This window comes from Bombyx mori, chromosome 15 (assembly GCF_030269925.1).
Source record: "Bombyx mori chromosome 15, ASM3026992v2".
Lineage (NCBI taxonomy): Eukaryota > Metazoa > Arthropoda > Insecta > Lepidoptera > Bombycidae > Bombyx > Bombyx mori.
Genome location: NC_085121.1, coordinates 3,104,430 through 3,132,243, shown reverse-complemented (window position 1 = coordinate 3,132,243; position 27,814 = coordinate 3,104,430). Strand labels below are relative to the sequence as shown.

Here is a 27,814-nt window from a genome sequence, read left to right as displayed (position 1 = left end):
TTTTCTTTGTCCAGGCTTCATATGGAGTCATGTTGTTTAATCCAGTAACAACTGATCGATTCCTTAAGTATACAGAGGTATTTATGGCTTCTGCCCAAAACTTTTTATGTAAGCCAGCATCAAAAATTAGACATCTAGCCTTTTCAACTAATGACCTATTCATCCTTTCACACACACCATTTTGCTGTGGTGTGTAAGCATTACTTTTCTGGTGAATTATTCCGTGTTGTTTTAGATATCTTTCAAAGTCTTGACTGCAGTACTCACCGCCATTGTCTGTTCTTAGAATTTTAATTTTCCGATCTGTCTGTTTTTCTACAAGTGACTGGAATTCTTTGAAAAACTTAAATACCTCTGACTTTGTTTTCATGAAGTATACAAAAACCATTCTGCTGTAGTCATCCACAAATAAGACATAGTATCTGGAACCTCCAATAGACACATTTTCCATCGGACCACACACATCTGATGTATTAATTCTAAAATATCTTGGGTGTTAGTTGAACTAGGCTGAAAAGGTAGTCTAGCCTGCTTCCCCTTACAGCAAACAGTACACTTAGATTTGTCAACATCAGCTTTATTTGTGTATGAAATACCTGTCGTAGCTCCATTCTTCATTTTGTTCAAGCTGGTACTGTTGATATGCCCTAATCGTCGATGCCAAGTTTCACTCGACACCTTAGCTGTGGCTGCGAATAACTGTTCTGATTTCTTAGTATATAATCTGTACACACCATCTACTAATTCTGCCTTTCCAACTAGAGTTCTCTGTTGATTGTAAATATAGCAAAATTTCTCTTTAAAGATTACCTTATTGCCATTCTCAATTAACTGACTCACTGAAAGCAAGTTTGTTGTTAAACTCGGTATGCACAATACATTTGAAACTGTGATGTCATATTCTACACCATTCACAACTGTGATTATGTTTACATCACCAGAACACACTACCGGGACGGATGTTTTGTTCGCCACAATTATTTCTTTAATTTCATGTTCAAATGATGGACTCTCAACGTATTCTTTCTTTGCTGTCATGTGTTTGCTGGCCCCGCTATCTATGTACCAACTATCGCAGTTGAAATTTCCACTTAAGAAAATAGCACTAAAGGCGTTGGATTGTTTTCTTTTTTCGGCTTCTAAACTCGGACACTGATTTTTATAATGACCACTTTGCTTACATTTATAGCATTTTATAACCTTTTTTTTTACATTTGACGTATAATTTGATGTTCGTTTCTCGCCTTTTGTATTGAAATTTTGATCTACCCTCGTTTTTGGTTTCGACCATAGTGCAACTTCCGGATCATGGTCACCGATCTCGGAACTCATATCAAGTAATTTTGTTTTAATTACATCAGAGTTTATGGCAATCCCGGAATGTTCAATTGCCATGATCATTGGGGCAAACTTTTCTGGCAGCCCCGCCAACAGCAATGATCCCACCCATTCCTCGTTTATTTCAAATCCCGTTCCACTTAATTTCTGCGCTGTATCGATTATCTGCGTCACGTATGACGTCATCGAACTGCAATTATCTCGCCGGATTGAAATTAAATTTCTCAATAGACTAATTCTTCGTGAAAAGCCACTATCATCGAATAATTGCCTTAGTTTATCCCACAATTCTTTCGACGATTTAACGGTTTTGACATGTACATACAACGACGGGTCGATGGTCATGATCAATTTGGCTTTAGTTTTTTCGTCATCCGCGCTTGCTATTTCTTTCCCCGGTTCTGGCTTGATGCAATGCTTCATGCCTTCGAGTACTAAAAAATTTTCTGCAGCGAAACACCACTCTGAATAATTATCGCGTCCTTTTAGTTTCGGCACATTGATAAGGTAGTTGGTAGCCATTTTGACGAATAGTTTTTACACAAATACACTGCGATAATCAATACGATCAGTCCAGTTCACAACTAAATCTCACTGAATACTGTCTTTTAACACTTGCTTTACTGCAAAATCTTGTTAAAACGACTCAATACTGGGATTTTTTTTTGATTTTCTGCGATTTTCTGGGCCCGTAACCTAATAAAATGGCGGTTGAGGATAGACTGACTATTTATTGTCAAAGTTATATACAGACAGATGATAGCAGATGGCGCTAGTAATCATTTACATTTTGTTACAATATTAACACCGCAGTAGTCGAAATTCGACTATAATTTGAATTGTAAGTTTGTACACTATTATTATGATTGTATTTTATACTTCTATATTCACAAAATTCGCCAAGGCTATAAAAATATTAATATAGACAAACAATATTTAATCTATTATCAATTTGACCACAGACGTCAAGAACAAAAGTTTGACAATAAATAGTATGCATGCGTGTGTGCGTCAAATACATGGTATGTAGTGTGTGTAATGTTTTCTTTATTGATTTAATGTATCTTTTATGCATTATTTAAAAAAAAATATTAGCATTGTGCACTTCTTCTCTATATTCTCTATAAGTGTGTAAAATTTCGTACTCCTCCGTCAGCGCAATTTTCGTAAAAAGGGATACAAAGTTTTTGCTTCACGTATTAATATATAGATAATAGAATCAACAATGAAAGTAAAATTCGTCGTCGACAGGCAATGAAAATTCTAAATGCAAATAAAATAAATTAATTAGTAAAATTTCACGGGAATGTTTACGTCCTACATAGCGAAAAAAATCGCATCGCGTTCTGGTTTCGTTACTACCTTTCGTTCTGAATGCGTATCGGGGTATGTCTTTATGCTCCTTTTATTACGAAACAGAAAATCTTAGTACTTTCAGAGATTTCTTGTACACGAGAATGTTAAAAATCAGTAAGGCAACTTCAATAACGGATAAAGTTGTCGATACTAGGTGATTCTGTTGATCCGCTCTTGCCTTTAACACATTAGTAATATTATTCCGTGCCATATAAGTTGTTTTAAAATTTACCGTTTTTTTTTTTTTAAACTGTATTGAAATCATTTTTCGTGGTATAAGTAGAGGAGTATCGAAAGCCATTGACATCGTTAATACTTCCACCGCCCTGAGATCACGAAGTCGAAGTTTGAATTGTAGTGTATAAAGGTTGTTTTAGAGAAGGTGGTGGTGGTGGAGTAGAGTAAAGTAGAGTATCCTTTATTGCATAAAATAAACATAAATGCAGAACATAAAAGAAGAAATTTGTAGGCAGCGCCTTGGCTCTGCCCCTGGCATTGCTGAAGTCCATGGGCGACGGTAACCACACACCATCAGGTGGGCTGTATGCTCGTCTAGGCAATAAAAAAAAGAATTAAAAAAAAACATTATAAGTATAAAATAAAGATCGAAAAAAATAATTTCAAGAAAGAAATTAACCGCAGTGTACTTGTCGATTGAAAAAAGAATATATCGAAGAGTGAAAGGCTAATTGAGACCCTGTCAGTGTAAAAGAGGCCTAACCCACAATTTTTCATATTCGCGCTTATATATTTCAATTTATTTTAAACATAATAAATTTTGATGCAAAACCGGCCCATCCCTAGTCTCACCCATAGAGAACAGATAGATGGCTTTGTAAACATTATTTTTGCGCGTATTGTTTTTGCCTACGAAGCAGTGTAAAAGTAAATTCCAACCTCATTATCTCCATACTAACTATGATAAGCTTAGGACACTTTTGCGCTGACTGCCTCAATTGACTTAGACGACATAACGTTTAATACGCAACATTTGTAATTAAGGTCCGTTTTATTTGATATTAGCATCAACAATTCGATGTTTTTAATTGAACCTCAATTAAGTTTACCCCGTCCAAATAGCTGAAGAATTTTTTTGTTATGATGTTTTTTCCAAATATTAAACTTTAATTGGTTCTCCTGTAAAGTTGCAAAAATGTCGCTTAAACCAAATAGTATTACACCCCTTGATATATACATAAATATACCATACATTACGGTAGGCAGCGGCTTGGTTCTGCCCCTGGCATTGCTGAAGTCCATGGGCGACGGTAACCACTCACCATCAGGCGGGCCGTATGCTCGTCTGCCTACTATGGCAATAAAAAAAATTATAATATAATTATACTATTACTACTTTACACATAAAAATGAATAAACAATAGGAGATAGTGGTATATAATTTAAGTTTGTCTTGTATTATTTAAACTAATATATCAATCTACAGTGTTTTTTACGGATGTTCTGTTATAACTACTGAACCATGCATCCGATTGACTTGAAACTTAGTATCCATGTAGAAAATACATGTACTTAATGGATAGGCTAATATTCATATGAGTGTTGGACTCCCTACACCAGTTGCGGGGGCGTTAATGATGAGAATCTTTGTGGGGGTGAGAAATAATAATGTTAATTTTAAATAGCCAGCGAAGCGGACGGGTACAGCTAGTTCTTTAATTTTCTCAGGCCTTAAAATTAATTTTAGCGCTGGCGGCGTTCCGATACTCGAACAACAAATTACAGAAGTCAATATCGATTATTATTATCTAATCGCTAACTTTGATAACAGATGAATGCAGGCTTTGTTGCAGTCGACAGGTGTAAAGTAATTAATAAAAGTATTCGCAGTATTAATCCACATCCATACATAAAAATGTTTCGAGCGTGCTTGAGTATTTTTGTAAGTGTTTATTATTTATTTTGTGCCTTAATAAGGCCATTTACTTAATGATAAATAATTAGAAAATTAATTATTTTAGACTAAATAAAAACGATTTTATCAGAACTTTGGGTATCATCATTGGAATGTTTCAAAGGTATATGAATCGTAAATTCACTCAGTACAGTGTGCGGCGATTAAAATGATAAATTAACAATCACACTATTATCCATTACTCTTCGAATTCCGTGTCGAATACGTCATTCGCGTATTTAGGGTTGTCGTCGATTCTGTAATCATACTATATACATATAACCGACTTTATAAAATTAACCGCAACGTATGGTTTATTAATGATGTGTTGGCAAACTTTCGTACTGCGAACTCGACGAAGTCTAATATATCGTCTTGAAATATCTGTAGTTACTTTTACTTCGGAAATACTAAGGAAGTAAATTTGTTTGGAGATAATTCCAAGGATAACATTTTCACATTAAGTTAGATTAAGATTTTGTTAAGATTTAGTTGCGACGCGGTTCGGTTTTATAAACTCTAGAAAAGCCCACTTTTCGTTTTAAAGAAAACAGTAGGATACAGAATGCTTTGACACCAAGAAAACAACTTAAATATTTTGACAACCCTGGGCAGATTCTTTTCGTGTCATACAATTGTACATTGCGTGACCATCCTTGATCTGCGCGTGCATAATCGCACGATTTTTCTAACTAAACTCGTTACATCAGTATACTGTTGCCTGACAATCGATGTTATTAGAAATTATTCGAACATCTTTTTCGTGCCGTGAAATGAAACATTTAATTGTTATTTTTGTGTTTTCATATTGTGAACGTTCGTTGACAATAGAATGATCGATTTGAAAATTGCGATTTAGCACGTTGTCCAAATTCTTATTTTCACATGTTTTCCAAACTTTAAAGAGGATTAGACCTTATAATGCAAACCCTTATCTTCTCCATACTCTTGTACGCTTCTGGGACTTGGACCCTCAAGACTCGTACTCAATCGAGAATTGACGCTTTTGAAATGTGGTTTGAAATGTTGGCGCAAAATGTTGGGCATATCATGGACGGAGCGCCGAACAAATGTGTCAATTCTCTCGGAGCTAAACGTCAAGACCCGTCTATCTACAATAGATATGCAGCATCTCCTCAAGTACTTCACACACGTGGTCCGACGAAATCATGACAACTTGGAAAAACTAATAGTTGTAGGTCACGTGGAAGGAAAGAGAAGTCAAGGAAGATCGCCAACCAGATGGACGGATATTGTAAGGGAGGTCACAACCACCAGCGTTGCGGGCGCTATTAAGCAGGCCGAATGCAGGCAACGTTGGAGGAAGCTGGTGCAGAAACTAGACCAAGGTGGTCACGACCCTCAGTAATGAGGAAGCGACGAAGAAGAAGAAGACTTTATAAAAAGTTTATTAATGAATATGTTAGAGACATTTAAATGTAGAGGTTGAGGTAGCAGTCGGGCTACTAAAGTTCGATGTACATTGCTCTCTATGACGTCACTACTACTAAAGTCCGCGCCCACCAAAGAGATATTAAATTATCGTCATAGTAATTTTACTCACACATTTTACATCAATTGTCGTACGTTCCCACAACCATCGCTTTGCCTACTGATATAGTTTTCTTAAAGCACACATAGTTACGAGTCTTGTAGTTAATGTTAACCAGGCTAATGGCCTTTTCATGTGTTTGATTCTCACGTTTTTGTGCATAAACTTACTATTGCGCGTATTCGACATTTAACTTACATACGTATTTAAATAAGTGAAATTTGAACGTGTGAAATAAATGATGTTTTATTATAATAAACGCTGCTATTTTTATATTTTATTCTTTTCGTTTTTTTTTTTATTGCTTAGATGGGTGGACGAGCTCACAGCCCACCTGGTGTTAAGTGGTTACTGGAGCCCATAGACATCCACAACGTAAACGCGCCACCACCTTGAATATAAGTTCTAAGGTCTCAAGTATAGTTACAACGGCTGCCCTACCCTTCAAACCGAAACGCATTACTGCTTCACGGCAGAAATAGGCGGGGTGGCGGTACCCACCCGCGCAGACTCACAAGAGGTCCTACCACCAGTTCAATTTTATTTATTTCTTCTTACCGATTCTTACTAATGTATCGTAGGTAGAAAAGTCAGACACAGAATTTATCTTTCGTCCATTTATCAACCGCCATCTCAGCAAGCACATCTTATCAGAACATCACACTTCGCCCAATCGATCTAGGTAGGGATAACCTCTTCCTCTTCAATCTTACTACATCGACGATAATTTATCAACCAAAGTATACCATCACCTTAGAAATAAATATATATATTTTTTGTATGTATGTATATCCCTACGGGGTACCTTTGAATTATCTGAGGATTTAAAATTCAAAGACTCTACTTTATTTATTATTGTTGATGGGTGGACTAGCTCACTGCCCACCTAATGTTAAGTGGTTACCGGAGCCCATAGACATCAACCACGTCAATACCGCCAAACTTGAGACATAAGTTCTAAACGCTCCCATCCTTCAAATCAACGGTAGGCAGCGGCTTGGCTCTGCCCCTGGCATTGCTGAAGTCCATGGGCGACGGTAACCACTCACCATCAGGTGGGCCGTATGCTCGTCTGCCTACAAGGGCAATAAAAAAAAAAAAAAAAAACGCATTACTGCTTCACGGCAGAAATAGACACGGCGATGATACCCACCCGTGCGAACTCAAATGAAACCCTATCACCAGTATTTACGAAAATTTCTAGTTTTTCGGATTTGATTTTTATTACACGATGCTATTTCTTCCCTATGGACGTCATTGTGGACGTTTGTTAAGTGCATATTTTATTAGAAAAATTGATACCTACCTACTGATTCGACACTGGCCTAGTTGTCGCATCGCTCGAAACGAATGTAAAGGAAGTTTTATCCTTTAGGCCACTATGATTTCAAAATAACAACTACTAATATATCTGACATTAATAGATACTAGTGGTCCCGCAGTAGTCGAAATTCGACTATAATTAATTGGAATTGTAAGTTTGTACACTATTATGATTGTATTTTATACTTCTATAATCACAAATTTCGCCAAGACTACACTATAAAAAATATGAACAAAGGCAAACAATATTTAATCTCAATTTGGCAACAGACGTCAAGAACAAAAGTTTGACAATAAATACCTAGTCAGGTCATAAATTCTGTCACATGTTTAATGTAAAATAATTGAAATAAGTTTATTCATTATGTAACCATTCATATACCAAAATGAACTTAACAAAACATAGATTCTTATGACACTAAAGTTTATTCAAAATGACCTCCGTGATTTTGAATACAGGCCTTCAATCTGCGCGGCCAGTCGTCTATCGCAGCACGAACGAGGTCCATGTCAATATCGGCGGCTGCCTTAATCAAGGATGTCTTGAGTGACTCTAAATTGGGATGAGGCTTTGAGCACGCCTTTTCCTCCAAGTGTTGTCATATCTTGTAATCTAACGGATTCAAATCTGGACTAGAGGAGGGCCAGTCTTCGTGCCGGATGAAGTCGATTTCACGCGCCGCCAGCCAGTCTTGTGTGCTCTTCGCTCTATGAGCTGGTGCCGAATATTGTTGGAATACCCAATGCCTGTTATTGAACATGGTATGAGAAACAGGTTCCACAAGGTTCGTCAGGACTGTATTTTGATACACAACTGCATTCGTTTTTACACCTTTCTCACAAAAATGTACCTCTGTTAAGCCCCAATAAGAAACTCCCAACCATACCATGAGCGAGGATGGAAAATGACCTCGTTGGACACGCGGAATACGGTTGCTCGCTTCTTCACTACTGTGTGCGTGCACCTTATCATTTTGTTTGTTGTAGCTCTCTTCCACGGTAAAAATTTTTTCATCCAAAAAAAGAATTTCCCGATATTTTTTTCCCGCGTACCGCTTCAACAAAGCGCGGCATCTCTTCAGTCTCAGGTCCATTAGACGAGCATTCAAACGATGTTTTGTTTTTCTTCGATATGCCCGAAGCCCTAAGTCTTCATTTAACACCCTTTTCACCGTGGTTCTCCTTAACCCCATCTGAAGGGCCAACAGTTTCTGCTTACGTTTGGGATATCTTTGAATTCGCCCCTTCACAGCTTTTATCACTGCTGGAGTCCTAACAGACCGAGGGCGACCACTTCTTGACCTGTCATCTACACTAGAGTCTTCATTGTATCGTTTGATGGTACGATAAACGAATCTTTTGGTTATATTCAAATTTTTCAGTATGTTAAAAATTTGAATTGGCGCGTAACCGCAACGATGCAACGCAATAACTGCAACACGGTCTTCTTTAAGCGTTCACTCCATATTTAAAAATGAGTAAAATTCTAAAAGTATACATTTTTATTTTCATGAACAATTCGAAATTCGAATTCAATAAACTTTTTTGTGGCCAGCATTCTAAAAGAAAAGTTTTTACTGTGTGACAATACTTATGACCTGACTAGGTAGTATGCATGCGTGTGTGCGTCAAATACATGGTATGTAGTGTGTGTAATGTTTTCTTTATTGATTTAATGTATCTTTTATGCATTATTTTAAAAAATATTAGCATTGTGCACTTCTTCTCTACAAGTGTGGAAAATTTCATACTCCTCCGTCCGCGCAATTTTCGTAAAAAGGAATACAAAGTTTTTGCTTTACGTATTAATATATAGATCTATTAAAGCCGGGATGTCTATAAACTGCAAAATAAGTTTCACAAACGGATTCGTAGATGACACAATGAAATAAATGCGAACTTAGCTACCTATCAATACGATTACAGTAATGAATGATACGCAATAAGTAGAATGTAAACAATTCAAAAAAATGTACTTTGTACCGAAAACAATATCACAATACAATGTTATTGTTCCGATAATTGTAGTTGTGCTTACGAATGAACTGTCAGCGTTTTACTTCCAGCCGTGATATAGCTAAATAGTACAAATACCACTGTGTTTTTTTTTTTTTTGCTTAGATGAGGGGACGAGCTCACAGCCCACCTGATGTTAAGTGGTAACTGGAGCCCATAGACATCTACAACGTAAATGCGCCACCCGCCTTGAGATATAAGTTCTAAGGTCTCAAGTATAGTTACAACGGCTGCCCCACCCTTCAAACCGAAACGCATTACTGCTTCACGGCAGAAATAGGCAGTACCTACCCGTGCGGACTCACAAGAGGTCCTACCACCAGTAATTACGCAAATTATAATTTGTTTGGTTCGAGTTTTTTAACGTTCTCGATAGCGTAAAAGTTAACATAAATTTGTATGCACTTGGAACAGCGCCCTTAGCGGCAAACGTAGGCAATCGTTCCAACTACAATATACAATTTTTTTTCGTGCCTATCTGCGATCAGCCCTGGACTATGAGCAGATGCGTTGCTTGTGTCATCGCGCCGAAGAGGCTCCTCACCAGGAGACTCCTCATTGATCACCATCTGTCACCAACTCCCTGTATATCATGACGTTTCAGTCGTTTGATGTAACTGACTTTTGTCAACGCATTAACTAGGGTATTTGGGTGGTTTTCCAGCCGAGTTCTGTACTTAGTCCCTGTCAACCGTATCTTCATGGATCTCAGTGTTTGTCACAAACCATGGTACGTTTGCTATTAAGATGCCATTCTGCATTCTTTGCATGATATTTAAACTGGAGTCGCATGCACTTCCCCACAGTTGCAATCCATACGTCCATATTGGTTTCAGGATCATTATATACAAATTTAAGTTAACTTTTACGCTATCGAGAACGTTAAAAAACTCGCACCGAGCGAACAGTACAAACGTCGTAGCCCAGTTATGTTTTATTGCGTCGTTATTGCACGCGATTTGCATACGCTTCGAATAAGCGACTTGTGACCTAGTGCTTAGAAAATTTATTAGAAATCTTTACCATTTATTTATTATTCATTCTAAATGGGTTAACATTTGATGGCACTAATGTGTGTGATGGTAACAATGTAGTTGTATGTATTATGTATAAAGAAATTATTAAATTAATTATTTAGAAGTATAAATGTAGGGTGCGTTATAACTGTTGCCGAAAATGAAGAAAGATGACACCCAAAAAGATTGTCGTTGTTCTAAGATTAATATAATAATGTAACACAATTGATAAATGATCTATACAACTTGACAGACGTCCGCTAGCTGTGAGATATGGAGATTGAATGCGTAAGGATGTTGACTCTGATGTTGTACGCTTTATATTGGAGGTCCGCCATATTTCATCCACCACCATTGCGGCTTCCCTTGCACGTTGTAGGTAATGTAAATTGAATACTGCAATACTGAGTTACATCTAATTCACTTTAATGTTCGGGGGGCTGAGCGGATATCATTTGCCTGATACTTCGACCCGTATTGGTATTTTGTATCATCCCCATTTTTAAACAACTTCTTTTAGCAAAGCTGCTTCCAAAACCAAAAGGTGCCTGTGAACGCCCAAAGAAAACGCTGATGTCTATGTCCTTATGTTATTCTAGTTCTATTTATACTATTACCCATCTCAATTTCTCTTAGAAAGTCCTTTGTTTGATTTACCTCTGAGATATTGCTATAGAAATTTCAAGATGGTTATGTTTCCATTCCTACGTATATTTCAGGTTCTCTCATTGCTTTTTTTTAAAAAAAATTTATGAAAATTAAACATTTGCTTGATGCCTAAATATAATATACTAGCTGACCCGGCAGACTTCGTAGTGCCTCAATCGGTAAATAAAAGACCTAAACTTTTGTATAAAATAAACTTAAAACAAACAAAAGGAATCCGTCCGACGGGGGAAACATCAAAAGAAAAACAAAATAGTTTTTTTTTTTTATACCCAAGCAATTTTTCATATTTTTTCACATTTTAAAACTTCTCTGGACTTCCATGAATAATTCAAGACCAAAATTAGCCAAATCGGTCCAGCCGTTCTCGAGTTTTAGCGAGACTAACGAACAGCAATTCATTTTTATATATATAGAAGAGTCTAAATAGCTCGTAACGACTGGATGCGAAAAGCAAGAGACCAATAAGAATGGAGTGCTTGTGAAGAAACCTACACTCAGCATAGGGTGGAGACAGGTTGAAGAAGAAAGAGAGAGACAGTTGCCTAGCAAACCTCCTGCAATTAAATTCATAATATTTAAATAGATTACGTACTTAACTAAAAATCCTAATAATCCACTTAAACGTTAGCTTGCTGAACGCGAAACCTCACAACTGAAGCAGTCTGTGATTTCGGGTCGGAAACACACACGTGGTCCGGTTATATGCTGATTGAACTTGTTCTAAACGTATTTATTTAATTCGTAAATGTGTTTATTTCGTTCTCGCAGTCTCGATCATTCGAACGTTTAAAGAAAGCGTTGTTTTTCAAATAACGGAAACAGACAAATTTATGCATTAGAGAGGTTCAAATTGACATTTTTGAATATAAAATTCGGATTAATCCATTATTTAAATATAAGAAGGATGATAATAAAATTAACTATTAAATCAGATGTTTTTATCTAAAACGTATTAAAGACACCTGCTGTTTAAATTTCTCCGTTGAGTGTTTGTATTACATTAAAATGCAAAAGTTCGTTGACAGTTTCACATGTGGACAAATTATTTCAAACAACAAAGGTATGTTTATTAGATATTCCACTGTGATTTAATTGCTGAAAGCTGATGTGCGTTATTATTTTCCAAAAAAATATATTTTTTTGGTGCAATAATACATTAGCTTCATATATTAACCCCTGAATGGCATTTCCTCAATAAATATCAACTATGTTAGTAACATGTCACACAATTATTGAACTCTGTATATCGGAATCAAAAAACATGCGAAATAACACTAAACATTACAAAACTGTGTCAATAGGTCTAACATATCTATATGTTTCTAAGCTGTAGCAATCCGTGACGTAAATCTTTAGTATTATTATCGTTAAACGATTTCCTTACTGCTCTATCTGAAACTCAATATTGAGTATCTCACCGGACTTTAGGGTATATCAAATTTGGTTTCGTTTTAAGGGTAAGAGTCCAACTTTGAGCCAAATGAGTCAAAAACTAAAATAGTCGGCTCCACTTTCAATAGATATGGCTATGCTATTCTATAACTTCTTCGTTGTTTTGTAATATAAGTATCCTAAACTTATTTCCCTACTTAACTTCCTCTACCAGCAATCAAAAGTTGTACGTAGAATTTATTCCAACCAGCTGCATTCCACCTAAGGGCCATGAGGCAATCGATAGCAGTAAAAATCTGGGCAGCAGAATTAACTTCAATTTTTTTTCCTACCTCTTCGTAGCCTAAAGAGCTAATTCCAGCTTCGCGCGGACGGGTACCCAATTCATATTAGGTATAGTTTCTCTTTGTTCAGACGATCGTTTAACTTAGGTGTGCTGCAAATTGCTTTCCCCATTTCAACAGATTAAAAGCCAATAATGGTTCGGTATTCAATCAAAAGCAACGATAGAAGATTTATGATTTGCATACACATACATTTTATAAAAAGTTCAACTCACGTAACTTGTCATACGGGAAACTAATTTACAAAATTACACCAAACACAACAAATCGCATTCGGTCAAACTAATATTTCAAGATAACTGTACCCGTCTTCAGAACTGACATGCAAATTTTATTATTTTTAAATGCACCCGCTATTTCATATAGCCACCATTATGAAATCAGAATATAATCTGAACTGGACCCGTTTATATTTAAATTAAAAATTCAAAATCAAATACGTATTAGTTATCTTCCAAGACGTCGGATACGGTGCTAATGACTAATTCATTTATTTATGTACATACATACAAAAGAATAAAATACAACAATAGGAGAATTAGTGAAAACCATTAATTTCTTTCAGCAGAGCCGCGAATTTAGATAATAAGTAAAATATCATTAAAATTGATGAGTATTTTTAGAAGAACTAGAGATAATGCTTTTAATCTAATAATCGTCATACAAATGGTAATATAACCAATAATACATATTATAGACTGACTTGGTGGTGCATTAGTTAGCGCCCCTGATTGTTGCGAGGGTCGTGGGTTCGATTACCACATCGGGAAAACATTGTGTGATGAACAAGTTTGTTTGCTTCTTGTCTGGTTGTTTATTATACTTATAACGTTATAACGTATATATATACAACGTATGTATGTCAGTCTCTGGTACCCACAACACAGGGAATTCTAAATTGGGGCCGGATAACCGTGCCCTAGCAAGAGCAGTGCTTCGCAGAATCTACCACCGGATCGGAAACGCGACCCACTGAGAAGATCCGGCGAGAAACTCAGTGGGCTGTGTGAGGTATGCGACAGCAATTATACAATGAGATTTTGACTTCAAGGCTCACCTCGTACATAATTGCAATAATATCACGGGTGCAGTTTCTGAACACCCTGTATATTAGAAACAAAATTTAATTGTGATCAACAAATCCCAAGAGCAAAATTAAGTCATGCAAGAATGCTGTTAACTTAGCGAGCATCCGTTTTAAAGGCACGCAGAAGGAAAAAACTGATATGAATTGTATTACCTACTGTCGATAATAGATTGTATGTAGTCACGTATTAAACTCCGTATGAACTAGTCTTATGAATCATGATACGGGCGCCGGCTCTTGAGGGGAAAAATGATGATTACCGCTTGGACGCCGCGACGTAAACCAATCAATAGTATGTTATATATAATGAAAGGCAGTCTGCTCAAATTGTGTCCACTGTTGTAGGTCTTAACTGATTTTTTTTTAAATTTATTGTTTAGATGGGTGGACGACCTCGCAGCCCACTTGGTGTTAAGTGGTTACTGGAGCCCATAGAGATCTACAACGTAAATGCGCCACCCACCTTGAGATATAAGTTCTAAGGTCTCAAGTATAGTTACAACGGCTGCAACGGCTTCCCTTCAAACGGAAACGCATTACTGCTTCACGGCAGAAATAAGCAGGTTGGTGGTACCTACCCGTGCGGACTCACATGAGGTCCTACCAGTCAATGATGACAAGATGAACTTAAACATTTACTCAAATCACTCCCCAAGTTACATACAAAATAAACACTATAACACTTTTAAAGTAAACAAAAACCTATAGAGTTAATGGAATTAAAAAAAAAAAAACAAAAGGCCGATAAATTTACATGTTTATTATAATTCACGTCCTACTCGAATTCCGTTCTGATGCAATCCAACGATACTGATCCACGCGTTATATTAATTCTCTTAACGTGTTGTATTGCGAGACGATTAATTTCCTGCAAACGTGTCAGTTTTGTGTGTTTGCGTAAGGGACCGAACGCACGCAAATACGCAGCTAAGTATTTACGCGGACTTGTGCTGTTTTAGGTGTACTAGAGGTCCCACAGTAGTCGAAATCGCGAAGCAATTGCTCTTGAGTTGCTAGGTCTCCTTCGGAGGCGCTCGGGCAACTGTTAGCAAATCCTACCCCTCCTGGCTGAGCCTTTGCTCGCCCACCTGTCCTGGTGACACTGGAAAGGCCTTCGGGCCACCAGTAATCTCTCAATCATAAAGAAAGTAGTCGAAATTCGACTATAATTAATTGGAATTGTAAGTACACATACTATAATCACAAATTTCGCCAAGGCTACACTATAAAAAAATATTAATAAAGACAAACAATCTATTCTCAATTTGACCACAGACGTCAAGAACAAAAGTTTGACAGTAAATAGTGTGCATGCGTGTGTGCGTCAAATACATGGTATGTAGTGTGTGTAATGTTTTCTTTATTGATTTAATGTATCTTTTATGCATTATTTAAAAAAAATATTAGCATTGTGCACTTCTTCTCTACATTCTCTATAAGGGTGAAAAATTTCATACTCCTCCGTCCGCGCAATTTTCGTAAAAAGGGATACAAAGTGTTTGCTTCACGTATTAATATATATAGATATTTAGATCTTAAAGTAACTTATGCTAGAAACTTCGAGAACGTTGTGAAACATTGTTTGAGTGACACGTCGAATGTCAGTTAAAAGGTGCATTATGAGTTGAGACGGTTCACGGTGACACAGAATGCTAGGTATTGCGAAATAAATGTTGTGTAAATTTGTATTTTATAGCGATAAATGAACAGACGTGTTCGTAGAAGAACGCCAATACAACCTGAATGCCTTCACCTTAAGACATAGCTTGTGGTCTCAATGGTTTTGCGAACTATTGTCCTATCTTTCAAATCATAGCGAATCACTGCTTCTTAGAAATAATCAGCTGGCCTTATTCTTTTTTTTTTATTGCGCCTTAGATGTATAGACGAGCTCAAAGCTCATCTGGTGTTAAGTAGTTACTAGAGTCCATAGATATCTACAATGTAAATGCCGCCACCCGCCATGATATTCGAGTTATTAGGTCTCAGAATAGTTACAACGGCTGGCCCACCTGTCAAACCGAAACGCATTACTGCTTAACGGCAGAAATAAGCAGGGTGGTGGTACCTACCTGTGCGGACGCACAAGTCGTCCTACCACTAGTAATTACGCAAATTATAATTTTGCGGGCAGGATTTTATTACACGATGATGTTCCTTCACCGTGGAAGTCATTCGTGAACATTTGTTAAGTACGTATTTCATTAGAATAATTGGTACCCGTCTGCGGAATTCGAACACCGATGCATCGCTGCGTACGAATGCACTGGACGTCACAAATTTTCACAACATACAATTTTCGACACGACATATTTTAATAATCGAATAAAAATAATCGAGTCGAACACCAAGGAAAAAGTATCAATATTTTTTTTGTAGAAAATAACTGTTCTAACTTCCTTAACTTTAAAGTCGAATATCGCGAAGCTTAAAAGGTCATTAACTCCTGTTTCGATTTGAAGTTGCTTAGGAACGATCGATTCTCGATAAGGATAGCAGCCGGCCACGTTCGCCCCTGTTCGGTGGCAAACGGTAATGTATACTGATAATATATTATCGTATACAGTGTCGCGTCGCATGCCAACGTTATGCGGTTTTGTACCTACACACTTTATTCTCTTCTTTTCTTCCTGAGTAATATGACACGAGAGCAAATATTTATGTCACACGATTTTGGATTTATATATAATTTCCCATTGTCTATTAAATAAAAAACAAAGAAAGCTCAAAAGTAATAACATTCATTTGAGAGTTTGACGTTAGCGACGACTTCGACCAATCTGTTTTGCGTCAATGGACTTCTACTAATGGCTTCTGTAAGTATATCGCGATGTAAATACAGTTAAATTGATCTAATTTGAACGGTAACATTTAATGTTCATGTCTTAAATTCGTTTACGCAGTTGTAAAAGAACTAGGGTAAACTGAACTAATTAATATCGTAAACTATAAAACTTTACGAGACGTTTTCTAAGGCGTCTCTCTAAACCATGCGAGTGTGGTTCGTGAGCGCGTGCCGTTTCTATACATTTACATAGCGGATACGGTCACTGATTTTAATGGAATAGATAAAAACAAGCATGAAACGGTTCGCGCTTTAGAACAATTCAATTGAAATAATAATATTCTGTAGAAGAAAGAAAAAACACGTATTAGTAATTTCTAGCTTAGGCAACTCGATCTAGATGCCAAGTGACGGAAGGACTAATTTTGTGAAATAAAATTTACGTTCGCAATTTATTATTATTGGTGGTAGGACCTCTTGTGAGTCCGCACGGGTAGGTACCACCACCCCGCCTATTTCTGCCGTGAAGCAGTAATGCGTTTCGGTTTGAAGGGTGGGGCAGACGTTGTAACTATACTGAGACCTTAGAACTTATATCTCAAGGTGGGTGGCGCATTTACATTGTAGATGTCTATGGGCTCCAGTAACCACTTAACACCAGGTGGGCTGTGAGCTTGTCCACCCATCTAAGCAATAAAAAAAAAATTAAGTACCACTGATCTGCTTGTGCTTGGCGTGAAGCAATCTTCTCTTTGATTGATAAGACTGGCCGTTGTCCAATACAGTTGAGAATTCAACTAATTATTTAAAGCGTATGACAGCATTCATTTTGTGATGCCCATACAGCCCACGGAGTTTCTGGCCGGATCTTCTCAGCGGATCGCGATTTCGATCCGGTGGCAGGTTCAGCAAAGCTCTTGTTAGGGCTAGTGTCAACCAGTTCTCTCAGGTTGAGCCCCGTGAGCTCACCTATACCAATGTCCGCGGGTAGTTAAAATAGCGTCTTAGGCTTTACCAATAATTAGGTAGGGAATAATGCTGTGATAGACTGTCTCCAATCTCCACTTGACAAGAAGTTGTCCGTGAACTGGTTCTCTATGTAGAGGAACATAAAAAGACAAGGGAATACCTATTATCTAATATTAAACGCAAATACTGACTCATGTCTACACTTCATTATACCGAATTCAAGAACATTTACCAAGGAGGAAAACGAAGGTGTCTCAAAATAATCTTTGGAAATACCTTCCTCGGAATCCAAACGTCTTATTTAATTTTTTTATCATATCATTTTTCAATCATTTTACTAGTGGTAGGACCTCTTGTGAGTCCGCACGGGTAGGTACCGCCACCCCGCCTATTTCTGCCGTGAAGCAGTAATGCGTTTCAGTTTGAAGGGTGGGGTAGCCGTTGTAACTATACTGAGACCTTAGAACTTATATCTCAAGGTGGGTAGCGCATTTACGTTGTAGATGTCTATGGGCTCCAGTAACCACTTAACTCCAGGTGGGCTTTGAGCTCGTCTACCCAAAAATAAAGCAATATAAAAAAAAATATATATTCTATCCATGATTTTCTGCAGACAGTTCAAGAAACTATGGTATTCTTCTACTATTCCCTATTTTTTTTTGTATTTTCGCAACGTAAACTCACGTACGGTCACGCTTGTTGGGTCTGACGGTTGAGCGCGTGCCTGCATTTCCTCTGTTTCGTATTGCTCAAGTTCCTTCTTAGCACATCTCTAAGTACATCACTGGACGGTCACGGTTTGTCAGCCACTTTTATTACCGTTCAAATTTCTATGACCCATACTACCATGTTACTACGGCAAAAATCATTCTGATACAAATATTTTATAATGTCTGATATGTTGCATCTTATTGCTTTTATTATTAAAATTAAAATGACCTAACTCGTGCTAGACGATTACCGTTACACAATGTTAATACTCTGAAACTCTGATACTTCGCGGCAGATCTACCCAGAATTTCCATTGGAATTGGAACGTTTTACCATCGCTTCCAACGAATCCATTCTAACCGAGCTCAAGATTCCGATGCGCCTCAGTACTATATGTGCGCGGAGGAGTTTCGAGTTCTTTGGATACATTGCTAGAAAGAGAGGTGACAATTTAGAGAAGGTGCTGGTAACAGGCATGGTATGCGGAAGAAGGGCCAAAGGCAGAAGTCCAATGCGCTAGTCTGACCAGATACGCTCCACTCTCAACACTTCAGTTCACGTTGTTATCCACACAGCCGAGGACAGGCAGGAATGGCGCAGGATAATCCAGGAGACAGTTGTTAAAGAAGGCCACGACCCTCAGCATTGATGATTATCGACGCAAGGACGAAGGACCATCGCTTCTGAATCCAAGCATTAGGCTGTTAAGGATTATTTAGTAGATAAGTAAGAAAATAATTGTAGATACTGTAACTATGGCAGATAAGACACTAAGAAAATTAGCTTGTAAAAGTCACATGTCCTTCTCCCTCAGCTCCTTCTTTGTACTGGTTACTGGTTCTTAAACATAAAGTGAAACTAGAATTAGTTACTAGAGACGGTTTGTTTTAGTAAATCAAGATAAGGGTGTCCATTGGAATAGTGTTGACGATTCACGATAAGTATTGTTGGGACGAGAAACATCACTTCGGACATGTGATAGATATGGATGTATTAGCAGCTTTACTGATACTAGAGCGTATCGTGAGCAATACAATCGAAATTGACCTGACAATAGATGTAAGTACTTCATTGAACTAAGACTCGGCCCCTAGTAACAGAACTATAATTTCATGAGTATAAGATAATGGTCGTAGCCGGTTGATTACGTGCGTTCGACCTTTGCATTTTGCAGCTGTATCCACGGGCCATACATAATTGTCGTTCATAAAGGTGACTGCTAACACATATTTACCAAAATTTAATAGAGATGGACGAATTTTTTGATATATCTATATATTAATACGTGAAACAAAAACTTTGTACCCCTTTTTACGAAAATTGCGCGGACGAATAAGTATGAAATTTCCCACACTTATAGAGAATATAGAGAAGGAGTGCAGAATGCTAATATTTTATTGAAATTATTCATTAATAATACATTAAAACAATAAAAAAAACATTACACACCCTACCATGTATTTGACACACACACACACACACACATATAAATACTCTTTGTTTACTGTCAAATTTTGTTATTGCTTAGCCTGTGTGTCAAGTTGAGAATAGGTTATTATAGTTTATCTTCAATATTATTTGTCTATAGTGTAGTCTTGGCGAAATCTGTGATTAAAGAAGTAAAAAGTCTTTGACAATAGAACTATAATAATGTTCAAAATTATAATTTCAATTAATTATAGTCGAATTTCGACTACTGCGGGACCACAACTTTTTTTAATTAACTGAGCATTTAGCTGGAATAGCCTCTTACCAGCGAACAGGTAGAGAACAAAACTGAGTATTAACCCAACAAGGAACTGAATGGCAATTAACCAACATTATTATACCCTTTGTCCTGAAATTTGCCTGTTGTAATCAAACTATTCAACAAGATGCCTAATCTTTGACATCATTTCGTAACCCCGTAAACCTTACTATTCAAATTGTAATCCACGCCGTGGGACAACGAGAGCATTATACTTAAATTTAATCGGCTCCATTAAATTACGCAACACGAGAAGAGGTTATGTTTTATAATAATAAAAAATAACTTATCATTATTGTGATTGAATAACAAAAGGAATACTGGAATTGCGACGTTATGTAAAGGTTGTAAATCCGCTTACGCAATTCGTTTGCATGTAATTTATAAGTATTTTACTGATGTCTTTTAGTATTTTATATCTCACTTATAACATACGAGAAGGAATATAAAGTTTGACACGTACATAACGTATAGTCTGTTGTTATATGTGCGCTTTCTTGCCAATTAATTTGCTGGTGGTAAAACGTCTTAAGAGTCCGCACGGGTAGGTACCACCATCGTGCTTCTTTTTTCCGTGAAATAGTAATGCGGTTTGAAGAGTAGGGCAGCCGTACTATACTGTAAGACCTTAGAACTCATATCTCAAGGTGGGTGGCGCATTTACGTTGTAGATGTCTATGGGCTCCGTTAACCACTAAACATCAGGTGGGCCGTGAGCTCTTCCACCCATTTAAGCAATAAAAAACAATAAGTATCCGCTTGTCGTGAGTCCGTTTCTTCGGGAATGTTCTGAGTATTTTTTCGAAACAATCCTGTAAATTGTTATATCATTGCAAAATGCCGTCGTAATTTGTATCTGGAACTAATTCATCTGCAGCATCTTCGAAGAAATAAATGAATGATGAACAATGTTTCCAGGGCGCTATCTTTTTTCTTTTTGCATATCTTTTTTCAAATAGCAATCTGTGTTGAGAATCGGATTAACTGTTTTCTCTGGCTATTGGTATCCAACGACAGCGACCAGTACGATCAAGTGGTCTTTCAAGACAAGAACATTCCATTCACACGAGATAGAGGAATTACGAAGATTAGCGTTAAGTCACACAGCTTATTGCCACTCTTCTATGAACCGATATCGTCGCAAGTATAGGAGTCTGCGTTACAAAATTGCTACATTTACATTTCTCAAAAACAAAGACCCATAGAATCCAAGCTTGAGAAGACGGCCGATATTTCCTGTAGATTACAGGAAATATCGGACGCCCGCTGAGTCAAGATCACGAAATGTCAGCACAAACCTTCAATTGCATTAAGTGGGTTACCGAATGAGGTACACAATTGCATAACGTTTGGATGTTCATTGAGAAACAAACGTTCTCAATTTAGGGCGAAAAAAATCATTACGGTTGCCACATCCTTATTGTGATTTATTATTTCACATTACATTCATCTCTTGGCGGGAATTAATTCGCATTTTGGCTAATTTAATTTTTGTTCCTCAAAACATTAATATCAACTAAATTAACGATAGCAGAAATCTGTTCAAAAGCAAATTTATAGTCTGCTATATGGCGTCAACCTTTACGACCGCCATTTAACATATACAGGGTGTACTAAAACCATACGTGAAAACCAAAACAAGAAATTCCGGTTACAATTGAAATGATGCTTACGCACCATTTCTGCCTCGAAGTAGTCACATGATCTGATTTGAAGAGAAGTCAGCCGTTATACAATAAAATTGGCATTCGTGACTAAAGGTGGTGACATTGACATTGTCATATATCAAACCTCTGTATCCACTTAACACTAGTAGGCCGGTGAGAGTTCCTCCATCTAGTGCAGTAAAATAAACAATACTAGTATTTCGGTTGGTTTCCGGACTGAAACTTTTGGACTTAATAAAAGCATTTTTTATTAGATACACACGTTCGTTCGTTTTAAAAATATATAATAAATGAAATTAGTTTTAAAATTTCTAAACGTTTTTGGAAGCCTCTCATTAAAGCGACAACTTAACTTTCACAAAATCACTACCGACATAAAAAGCAGTCGCGAGCAATGCCTCGATGTTGATCTAAAGAATTCGGTTTCGCTCTTCTCTCCTCGTCTTGCTTTAGATTTCGTATCGATTAATTCCGGGGAATCGGGTCAGTATCGTTTATTCGAATAATAATCGATAATCACATACAAATACTATGTTTAATGTAATAGACGCAAAAAAATAGTGATGTTATTTCGTGTTTCGTGAAAGCTGTTTATTAAAGTGCAGATCAAAGATTACAGTGCAATGATTAATATTGACGTATCTCAATTAAGATCTGTAGGCTCTTAACTAATACTTCGAGTTTCAAGTTCAATGTGAAAGAAATAATCTTGTTATATATTTATTGTTTTTTTTTAAATTTATTTATTGCCCTTGTAGGCAGACGAGCATACGGCCCACCTGATGGTGAGTGGTTACCGTCGCCCATGGACTTCAGCAATGCTAGGGGCAGAGCCAAGCCGCTGCCTACCGCTAAACCTGCCTGCCTACCGATTAGATGGATGAATTGGCTCATCTGGTCTTAAGTGGTTACATGAGCTGGTAAACAACACAACGTAAATACTCGCTTTAAGGTTATATTAGTGTTGTGTAATGACTGCGGCAACCTTCAAACTGGAATGCAAGACTTTTTGACGGTAGATGACGATGATGATGGAATCTACCCGCTCACACTCACAATGCTGGTCTACCAGTAATTAACCAAATTTATAAATGGTCCTTTATCATGAAGTCGTTTCGACACGTGCTAAGTACGTTTCTAACATTGGAAAAAATTAAAGACACAGCAGGATTTTGACCTGGCCAAACTCAAATCGGTCCTTAATATCGGTACGCCTCAATTCTCCAGACATCACCTTGACTTCATTCACCTCACACGCTTCTCTAAACTATTGTAAGATATAATTCAATACCTCGAAATAAAATACACCTTATAAATAAATAAAAAATACTAAAAAAAGAATAACGCCCAACGTGGGGCTCGAACCCACGACCCTGAGATTAAGAGTCTCATGCTCTACCGACTGAGCTAGCCGGGCTTATGTGAGATAAGCAAAATTTTGTATCACAACCAAATGTAAAGAAACAAATATTTGATATTATTAAAATAATTTTAATCTTATGTAAACAATATTGTGAATGAACAATGTTTTCTATGCTTCTCTTTGTTATTATTATAATAAATTTATTATTTAAATCTAAATCTTAACCATGAACTTCTCAACTTTATGAGCTATAAAATGTTCATAAATCACACCATCCATAAATAATATTGTATTCCTGTGGATCTATTCTCGTTTTTAAGTCACCGGTCATTTGTAACTGTCCGAAGCGTGGGCGTTGCGAAAGCTACGTTCAAGGCTAGGTTAGCTTTCTTTAGTTTTATTTGTCTCGAATGTGTAAATTAAATGTTAAAGCTTTAAAGAACATTACAAATGAGTAGGTAGTGAAATCTTTAGGTTCAATATGAACTAGATTTGCCTCACGGTGTCAGCCGCCTTTTTATGTTTTTCACACAGCGAGTTATAATCAAAAGCTCTACAATGAAAATATTAGGTATTTATCGGTGAGCCACATAAAATTTCAACAGTGGTTCAAATAAAAAGAATGACGCGGATATTGTAACTTTTTAATTTTATTGTACAAAGGCTATACCTATACCTTTGTTTACATCTAATTTAAGTAACATTTTTCAATATTTTTTTTTATTGCTTAGATGTGTGGACGAGCTCACAGCCCACCTGGTGTTAAGTGGTTACTGGAGCCCATAGACATCCACAACGTAAATGCGCCACCCACCTTGAGATATAAGCTCTAAGGTCTCAAGTATAGTTACAACGGCTGCCCCACCCTTCAAACCGAAACGCATTACTGCTACACGGCAGAAATAGGCAGGGTGGTGGAACCCACCCGCGCGGACTCTCAAGAGGTCGTACCACCAGTAAATACTTATTATCTAGTTTTATTATTCGACACCGGTTTCTTGTTCGTCTTGCTGTACAGCATAGGCCTCCCCAAGGGTTCTCCATAATATTATATACTGCGTTTTTCTCATCCAAGTCGAACGACTTGCCACTTGCCACTTTTTTGATGTCATCTTCCCATCTACGTTGCTCTCTTCCTCTATTTCGCTTTTTATGTCTTGGACATCATTCTGTCACTCCTTTGGGACCATTTATCTGTTTTATCTCGAATGAAATCATGTCCAGTCCACTTCCATTTCAGTTGTTGTATTCGGTATGTGGCGTTTAAGAACGCACCTTTTTATGGGGGGACACGGGACCTTTTTGCCGCCAAAAATTTAAAACGTAAAATAATTTATAATGTGTTTAATAACGAATATAATATAATAACTTAGAATTGTTTATGCCGCTACAACAATAAAATTTCTATTGTTTCAACTGTGGTGTTAATTACATAAAATACGACTTTACGGCGAAATAAAGAAGGGACTCTATCTGCCTATTTCTACCGTGAAGCAGTAATGCGTTTCGGCTTGAAGGGTGGGGCAGCCGTTGTAACTATACTTGAGACCTTAGAACTTATATCTCAAGGTGGGTGGCGCATTTACTTTGTAGATATCTATGGGCTCCAGTAACCACTTAACACCAGGTGGGCTGTGAGATCGTCGACCCATCTAAGCAATAAAAAAAAAGAACTCGCTCAGGTATTTTATATCTATGATCTTTGTTTGTTTTCTTATTTTTGTTAACCGTATTTGTTATCCGTATTGAACACGGATAGTGTAACTGCATGCATACAAAAAGCAATCGACTTAACATAAATCTTCCTTCCGGCACCACCGACCTCGTTGTGTCGCAACCGGTCGGAATAACCGCTGTCGACCGCAACCCTGACACTGTCCGAATACAGAACCATTAAGTGCATGCAAGGTTATCGACATATATGGAGAGTTAAAATGCATTACGACGCGTAAGGGCGATCGGACAAAGGTCGCGATTTATTGATACATATTATCGTCTTCTCGCATTAACTGTATAATCTCTAAACTTATTAATTTTACAGGAGAGTCTTTTAAAGGTTTAACATGTGATATTATTAATATTAATCATCTTTGCAACATTTATTTTTTACCATTTACATTATGTATTAATTTTGTTAATAGTAGTCAAAACACAGGTAAACTAAAAAAAAAAGAACTAAACTACGCTCTTTTGACAGTATTTATGAGAAAAATACTTGTGATACCAAATGATTCCGCATATTAACTCATATTTCGAATATTTTTTGAAATTGTAAACTTTCAATGCGAAAAGACGATATATCGTTGTCGGCGACGTAACGTGTAATAACGTCCAATTCAAATTTTTGAAGTGAAACTTCTTTTGGCGCGTTTCGAGTAAAATTTAACTCGCGACAGATTCGTTACGGCTAGAGAGAAAAGATACAATTTAGGAAGAGCGAGAGTGAGAAAATAGACAGAACGTCTCGTGAAGCTATCGACCGTGGAGAGAGGGAAAGGACAAAGCGAGTTAGGTCCTTTCTCTTATACATAGTATTCCCTATTGCAAGAGAAATTTGATTTAAAGATGAAAAATTAAGAAAACCACAATACCACACACCGCAGAAGAAGGTTCACTTCTTCCACGTGCACACTAAGTTGCACGTGTACTTCTTTAACTGTAATTCTTGCTAATAGAACTTAGAGATGTGACCTTTTTTAGGGTAAGGTTAATCTATGTATCAGTTTTATTACGCAGATAGGTGAAGCTCACGGCCGACCCGTTGTAAAGTGGTTACCGAAATTAACGTCCATGTTGATTCTCGTTTTGTGTGTTTTAATTAATTTTTTACACTCTCGTCGGAGTCCATGAACTTGACATCGTAGATTTCATTAGCTAAGTCGAAGCTTGATGCTGAACACATAGGGTTGGAGTAATAATAGTTGCTATCGTTTCCTTTAACTCAATATCAGAGCAGAGTAGCGTGCGTTTTTGCAGTAGTGAATAGCAAAATCCTTGTGGGGGCAATTCAGACTTTTACAGAGTTTCTTTTACTCGCTAACAGATTTTGTTACAAGTTTAATTAGGTTTCTTTTTCTTTTTATAACTTTCTATCAGATAGTTGATATGTATGAGACACACTACGTATTGAAATATCCATAAAATTATTGACACAAAATAACTATTCAAAAGGTATCTACATACATACTTCTATTACCTTAAAATCGTTTTATCCAACAGAATACGATACTAAATATATATCAAAAGGCACTTATTTTTGAAATTATTATCGTATAAACCGTTTCTATCGAAACATTCTATTGATTTAAGAATCATCAAATTTCAATATGAATTATGTGCAGCTGTGTGTTATATCTTCATGTCCCGTTACTCTTAAATTATGTTACAGTCACTACATGATTTAAAATGCAAGAAACTACACCTGTATGTATTAGTTTACTGTTAACCTAGAAAACTTTTAGCCTTATCTAAATTTTATCTTATTAAGAGTTGAAGGCGATTATCATCGAACCCAATGCTCTTGCACCGCTTACGCACATCGCAAGCAATCGGTGTGATTGATTGATTGATGGTATAGCATCTTGGGAATCTACACCATTAGGTCTATTTATCAGCCTGATATAGGCTTCGTACAAGCCAGGCCACAGACGGCCACAGACGGCCAGCCCTGCGCTCTCTATGTCCAGCAGATTCCCGCAACCTTCGATAGGTCTTCGGACCACCTGGTTGGAGACCTAGCTACGCTACGTCACGGTTGCTACCTTCTTATTCCAGCCTTTTTGAAGGGTAAGGCATCCATTGTACAGTACAATTGAGACTTCGGTCTCAAGACTGAAGCTGCATGGCACCATACACGTAACGTATACTAGTGGTCCCTCAGTAGTCGAAATTCGACAATAATTAATTGAAATTATAAGTTTGATAATTATTATGGTTCTATTGTCAAAGACTACTTCTTTAATCAAAGATTTCGTCAAGTCTACACTATAGACAAATAATATTAAAGACCAACAATATAACCTATATTTAATTTGACTACAGACTTTAACGACAAACAAAAGGGTATATATGCGTGTGTGTGTCAAATACATGGTAGTTTGTAATTTTTTTTTTATTGATTTAATGTATTTTTTATGTATAATTTAAAAAAAATGCATTCTGCACTCCTCTATGTTCTCTATAAGTGTGGGAAATTTCATACTCCTCCGTCCGCGTAATTTTCGTAAAAAGGGGCACAAAGTTTTTGCTTCACGTATTAAATAGATATGCTTCGGTTGACAAATCCTTTATACTGCACGCAGCAGAAATATAGTCTTTTGGGATCGACAGGACTTAACTATGTCATGGGTTGATTTTCAAACACAAACCTAATTATAGCCCAGCGGCTTTCGGCAAAAAAAGAAAGTTACGCGTCCAGTTTTTTACTGTCCTATTTATCCACTGTGGTTCAAATTAAGTTGTTTAAAGTGCTTTATCATTCCGTTGTGTTTATCATGAACATTGTTAAAAAGTCAAATGCCTAGCTTATGAACACTTCATACCGACTACGTTCGATTGCAAGAATAGT

At 37.0% G+C, this 27,814-nt stretch overlaps 1 protein-coding gene and 1 non-coding gene across 4 annotated transcripts in view; one reads left to right on the top strand and one right to left on the bottom strand.

The window, feature by feature from the left end:
* Positions 1-27,814, top strand: part of LOC101740930 (uncharacterized) — a 77,203-nt gene that overhangs the window by 42,418 nt on the left and 6,971 nt on the right. The window lies entirely within an intron of this gene.
* TRNAK-CUU (transfer RNA lysine (anticodon CUU)) lies at positions 23,229-23,301 on the bottom strand. The gene has a single exon. It is a non-coding gene; the product is annotated as a tRNA-Lys (tRNA).